The following is a 6,000-nucleotide window of genomic DNA, read 5'->3' as shown; positions in this document are numbered from 1 at the left end:
CGTGTTCAAGGCCATAACAGTGGACTTCTTGGAATTGAGACGAGCCTTACTCGCTTGGCAGTACTCCGTAGTTAGTTCAAGTAGTATCTGCACTAATGTGTCTGGCACCACCACAGAAACGTCTTCCGCGTAGGCGAACAATGGAGTGCAGGGAGGGCCCGCTGGCAATGCTGTTCGGCGGATGCCGCCATCTCTAACAATCTTTTGCAGGAGGGGTTCAATCGCTATGACATAAAGCAACGGGGAGAGGGGACAACATTGTCGGACACCCCTTTCCACGGGGAATGGCAATGAGATGCGCCCCTGTACAATGACTTGCACATATTTATGCATTGTAAAGCCCTGTAAAGCGCCTTGCACATATCTATGCATTGTACGGGAATTCGCGCGAGCTCAAGTCTCCTAGACAAGTACTCGTGACTAAGGCGGTCGAATGCCTTCTCTTGGTTCAGGGAGCAAATAGAACCACGATTGAGGCCATTAAAAAACAACTGCATCCAAATGGCAAAGTGCAACTTCCAGTATGGTTAAGATATGTCACGGTAAGACGCATAGGAGCTCCCACTAACGTCAAAATTTATCATTGGGTATTGCACAGATTCATGCTAAGGTGACTAAGCATGCGCGAATCGCATTTGATCTATCGAATCACGCACAGCTGTTATAAGCAAATTACAAAATGCCGAATTATGTAAACTTAATTCGCCTGAAGAAAGTACACTGGAGTTTTAGAGGCAAAAATAATAATAATTGGTTCACAGGAAGGGAAAGGCGCATTATCTGTCACACTTGCTCTGTGGACACCTGAACCGCGCCGTAAGGGAAGGGATGAAAGTGGAAAGAGAGAAAGAGGAGCCGTAGTGGAGGTCTACGGAGTAATTTCGACCACCTGGGGATCTTTAACGTGCGCTGGCATCGCACAGCACACGGACGCCCTTGCTTTTCGCCTCCATCGAAAAGCTGCCGCCGAGGCCGGGATTCGATCCCGCGTCCTTGGGAACAGTAGTCGAGCGCCGTAACCACTGCGCCACCCCGGCGGGCGAGCGAGCTGAAAGGAGACGCAGGATAGTATATAATAATACCTATGGACTCTAAATGTGTTAGTTTGGTAATGAAAGGAAAGTAAGGACATAGAATGAGAACGCATGTTATATACTCACACTTATTCCTCAGTGTCCGCTATGTCTATTTCAGGTCCGGGAATTGAGGTGAAAAAAACGCAGGAGAGGAAACCAGGGAAGTGTCAAAGAATACGCGGAGATACGAACCCACACGCGGTCGATCTGACAAATTGCCGAGTCGCGGAAAACTTACTTAGGCGCGCCTAACGGCTCACTGGTTTATCGTCGAACTTCATGAACCGCACGATCTTTAACGTGCGCTGACAAGGCGTCCGTGTGCTGTGCGATGTCAGCGCACGTTAAAGATCCCAAGGTGGTCGAAATTACTCCGTAGCCCTCCACTACGGCTCCTCTTTCTCTCTTTCCACTTTCATTCCCACCTTCCTCCCTTCCCTTACGGCGCGGTTCGGGTGTCCACAGAGCAAGTGTGACAATTATTGCGCCTTTCCCTTCCTGTGAACCAATTCAATTCAAAACAAGTGAGACAGTTACCACATTTTTCTTTTCCTATAAATCATTCGGTTCTGTCTGCACGAGGCAGCGGAGGTGGCTCAGCTACAGAGCCAATAACAGGCCTGTGCATTTTCTTTTTCTTCTTCCTACAGCCACAACAACAACAAGCCTTCAAACACCTGCTTGGTTTAGCTTGGTGACTCGTGCTGCTGACTTGTCATTGTTGTGGTGGCTACCAGGTGTCGGTGGTGGTTTGCGCACGAGGACACTACGCAGGCGCAGTGCGTGCGTTTATTATCTCACAGCTTTCTGATTACTAATTGCCATTTTATAATGAATAATTCATCAATAACTGATTGCCATTGACTGATTAGAAATATTGGCTAGTTAAGTTATTATTATCGCCTAATTAACTAATTATAATTGGCTATATAACTATTATTGTTAACTAATGTTTACACACCTACTACTACATTAATGATTAACTATCAGTGCTGAAACCATCCTAATCCTTCTGAAGATGAATGGTAGCTGCCGCGAACGCATGCACGGTCACGCCGGCATCATGAGCCATAAAAGACTTTCGCCTTAATTATTGCGGCGACGGCAAACAACCCATAACTTTTTAAAGAATTTGGAGGACGCTTAATCGTCACACTGAGAGAGAAAGAGTTATTAGGCCTGTTAGTATCGCCTTCTCATTCGGTTCTCAGGCTTTTGAGTCCCAAAAGGTCGCCTTCGCAAGATTCACTCGGTACTCAGCGCTTTCTTTTCCCATTGTGCCGCGTTGACTCCGCATGCCTCGCAAGACACCCCGGATAAATGTAAATTTCTTAATGTGGCAAAAAGGGTGCGGCATACGCCACGCTTCTCGGTAGACACCTGCACCGCGCTATAATAATTGGCTTACAGGAAATTAAAGGTGCCGCATGTGTAACACAAAAAAACATGATTTACAGGAAAAGAAAGGCGCAATAACTGTCTCACTTGTTCTCTGCGGATACCTCAACCGCGCCGTAAGGGAACCTAAACCTGCCATAAGCGAGGAAGTTGGGGAGTGAAAGTGGAAAGAGAAAGAGGTGGTGGTGGCGGTGAAAAACATTTGACGACTAAAAAGCGTGAGGGTATGCACGAACTGGATTGAAGATCCGCCCCTTACAAATACTATGTGGGGTCCCTTTTACAGGACCTCAGTGGCGTCAGCCGCTGCCCCGGTCGCGCTCGACCAAGGCCTTTTTGGCCTGCAGGTCATAGCAACCAAGCAGGGTCGCCTCTCAGTTCTCCCGAGTGGGTTGCGGTGAGGAGGAATAGCTGGGTTGGATGGGCGCAAGCCCACACCATGTATTTGTTTGTTTGTTTTGGGGGGGATTTAGCATCCCAAAGCGACTCAGGCTATGAGTCGCTTCATAGCCTCATAGACTCATAGCCTCAGTCGCTTTGGAATGTTAAACCACACAAACCAAACCAAACCAAAACCAGTCTCTTCGTTTCGCCTCCATCGAAACGCAGCCGCCGAAGCGCACGGTAAAGATCCCCAGGTGGTCGAAATTACTCCGCAGCCCTCAACTTTTCTCTTTCCACTTTCATTCCCACCTTCCTCCCTTCTCTTACGGCGTGGTTCAGGATCAAGTGTGACAGTTACTGCGCCTTCCTGTGAACCAATTATTATTATTAATTTTATTATTATTATTATTATTATTATTATTATTATTATTATTATTATTATTATTATTATTATTATTATTATTATTATTATTAATATTATTATTATTATTATTATTATTATTATTATTATTATTATTATTATTATTATTATTATTATTATTATTATTATTATTATTATTATTATTATTATTATTATTATTATTATTGTAATAGGGCGTTTATTGACCCTCAGATGGAGAGCTGTTAGGAGAGGACCTTGCAACGGCGAGCCCAGCGTACTTCTTCTTTGTCTTCGTCGCACAACGCACTGGTGCATGTTGATGGCTGAAGTGCTGACTATCACAGTACATGGACACTGTGCTTCGTGGATTCAAGTGGCGAACCTGTCTTTGCTATCTCGATGATATCGTAGTCTTTTCTACCGATTTTCAATCCCACCTGCTTCGACTGAAGGACGTTCTAACTTGTCTCGCTACCGCCGGCCTCCAACTGAATCTGAAGAAGTGCCGCTTTGCTGCTCGCCGACTAACTATTCTAGGTCATGTCGTTTCTAAGGATGGCATTCTTCCCGATCCCACCAAACTTCGTGCAGTTGCCGAATTCCCACGCCCAAAATCACTGAAGCAGCTACGAAGTTTCATCGGCCTGTGCTCCTACTTTCGCCGCTTCATCTTAAATTTCGCCTCTATTATTGCTCCTCTCATCCAGCTCCTCTCCGGCAGCTCCGACCTCTCCGCATGGACACCTGCTTGTGATGACGCCTTCAACACTTTACGCCGTCTTTTGGTTTCGCCTCCCATCCTCCGCCACTTCGACCCGAATGCGCCAACTGAGATTCACACTGACGCTAGCGGTATTGGGATAGGCGCCGTTCTCACCCAACGCAAACCTGGTATCCGAGACTATGTGGTGGCGTACGCAAGCCGCACCTTGACCAAGGCAGAGTCAAATTATTCTGTTACGGAAAGAGAATGCTTGGCCATTATTTGGGCCATCGGCAAATTCCGTCCGTATGTCTATGGCCGACCATTTTATGTGGTCACTGATCATCACGCTCTGTGCTGGCTGGCGTCCATCAAGGACCCGTCCGGCCACCTTGCTCGATGGGCTCTTCGCCTCCAAGAGTATGACATTCGTGTCATATATCGCTCAGGCCTCAAGCATACTGACGCGGACGCTCTTTCGCGCTCACCGCTGCCTCCCTCTTCGTTGTCTGATGAGATCTGCGCCTACGATTTGTCTTCGCTTGCCACTATCGACATGGCCACGGAACAGCGACGCGACCCGTGGATATCTACACTTCTGGACTTTCTTTCAAGTCACTCTCCAGGTCGTTTGTCTAGGGCGCTTGCCCGCCAAGCTCACCATTTTTCAATTCGTGACGGGCTGCTCTATCGCCGCAATTATCTTCACGACGGAAGGAAGTGGCTTTTAGTCATCCCCCGTCATCTCCGCGCCGAAATCTGTGCTGCTTTCCATACTGATCCCCAGTGCGCCCACGGCGGAGTGTTGAAAACCTACACGCGCTTGCGTCTACGCTTCTTCTGGCGTGGAATGTACCGCTTCGTCCGCCATTTTGTCCGTTCTTGCCAGTCTTGCCAACGCCGAAAAACTCCTCTCAAGTCTCCTGCTTCATTGCAGCCGTTGCCCTGTCCTGCCCGTCCGTTTGATCGTGTCGGCATAGATCTATATGGTCCCCTTCCTACAACTTCAGCTGGCAACCGCTGGATTATCGTGGCAGTAGATCATCTGACCCGCTACACTGAGACATCATCACTGCCCTCTGCTTCCGCACGCGACGTGGCTGCCTTTATTCTGAAAAACCTGGTTCTTCGCCATGGTGCCCCTCGCGAACTGCTCAGTGACCGCGGACGCGCTTTCTTATCAGACGCTCTTGAGGCTCTCCTGAAAGAATGCAGCATCATACACCGCACCGCTACTTCGTACCACCCTCAGACGAATGGACTCACAGAACGTTTCAACCGCACTCTCGGTGACATGCTGGCTATGTACGTGAACACCGACAATTCCAATTGGGACCAAGTTCTACCGTTTGTTACTTACGCATATAACACCGCGTCACAGACCACTACTGGATTCTCTCCATTCTTTCTCCTTTACGGGCGCGAGCCACCCTGTACCATGGACACACTTTTTCCTTACCGCCCTGACGTTTCCGAATCTTCCCCCCTATCCGATGCCGTCACATACGCAGAAGAATGCCGTCAGCTCGCCCGCTCTCTCACAACAGAAAATCAGTGGCAACAAAAATACCTCCGTGATACCGGCGAAGCTTCGTCATATCTCCCGAACTCTCTGGTGTGGCTCTGGGTGCCCTCCACAATCCCTGGCCTTTCAAAGAAACTTCTTGCTCGCTACCACGGGCCATATAGGGTCCTCCAGCAAGCATCTGCAGTCAACTACGTAGTTGAGCCCGTCACGCCCTCTGCGGACTTGCGTCGCCGTGGTCGTGAAACAGTTCACGTGAACCGATTGAAGCCATTCTATGACCCCGCTGTGCTTTCCGCGCCATAAGTCGCCAGGATGGCTCCTTTTTTTTACACGGGGGAAAATGTACTGTGATAGTCAGCACTTCAGCCATCAACATGCACCAGTGCGTTGTGCGACGAAGACAAAGAAGAAGTACGCTGGGCTCGCCGTTGCAAGGTCCTCTCCTATCAGCTCTCCATCTGAGCGTCAATAAACGCCCTATTACATTATTATTATTATTATTATTATTATTATTATTATTATTATTATT

The sequence above is a fragment of the Amblyomma maculatum genome, chromosome 5 (assembly GCF_055883805.1).
Source record: "Amblyomma maculatum isolate TAMU_Amacu chromosome 5, ASM5588380v1, whole genome shotgun sequence".
Classification (NCBI taxonomy): Eukaryota; Metazoa; Arthropoda; class Arachnida; order Ixodida; family Ixodidae; genus Amblyomma; species Amblyomma maculatum.
This window is presented reverse-complemented; position numbering follows the sequence as displayed.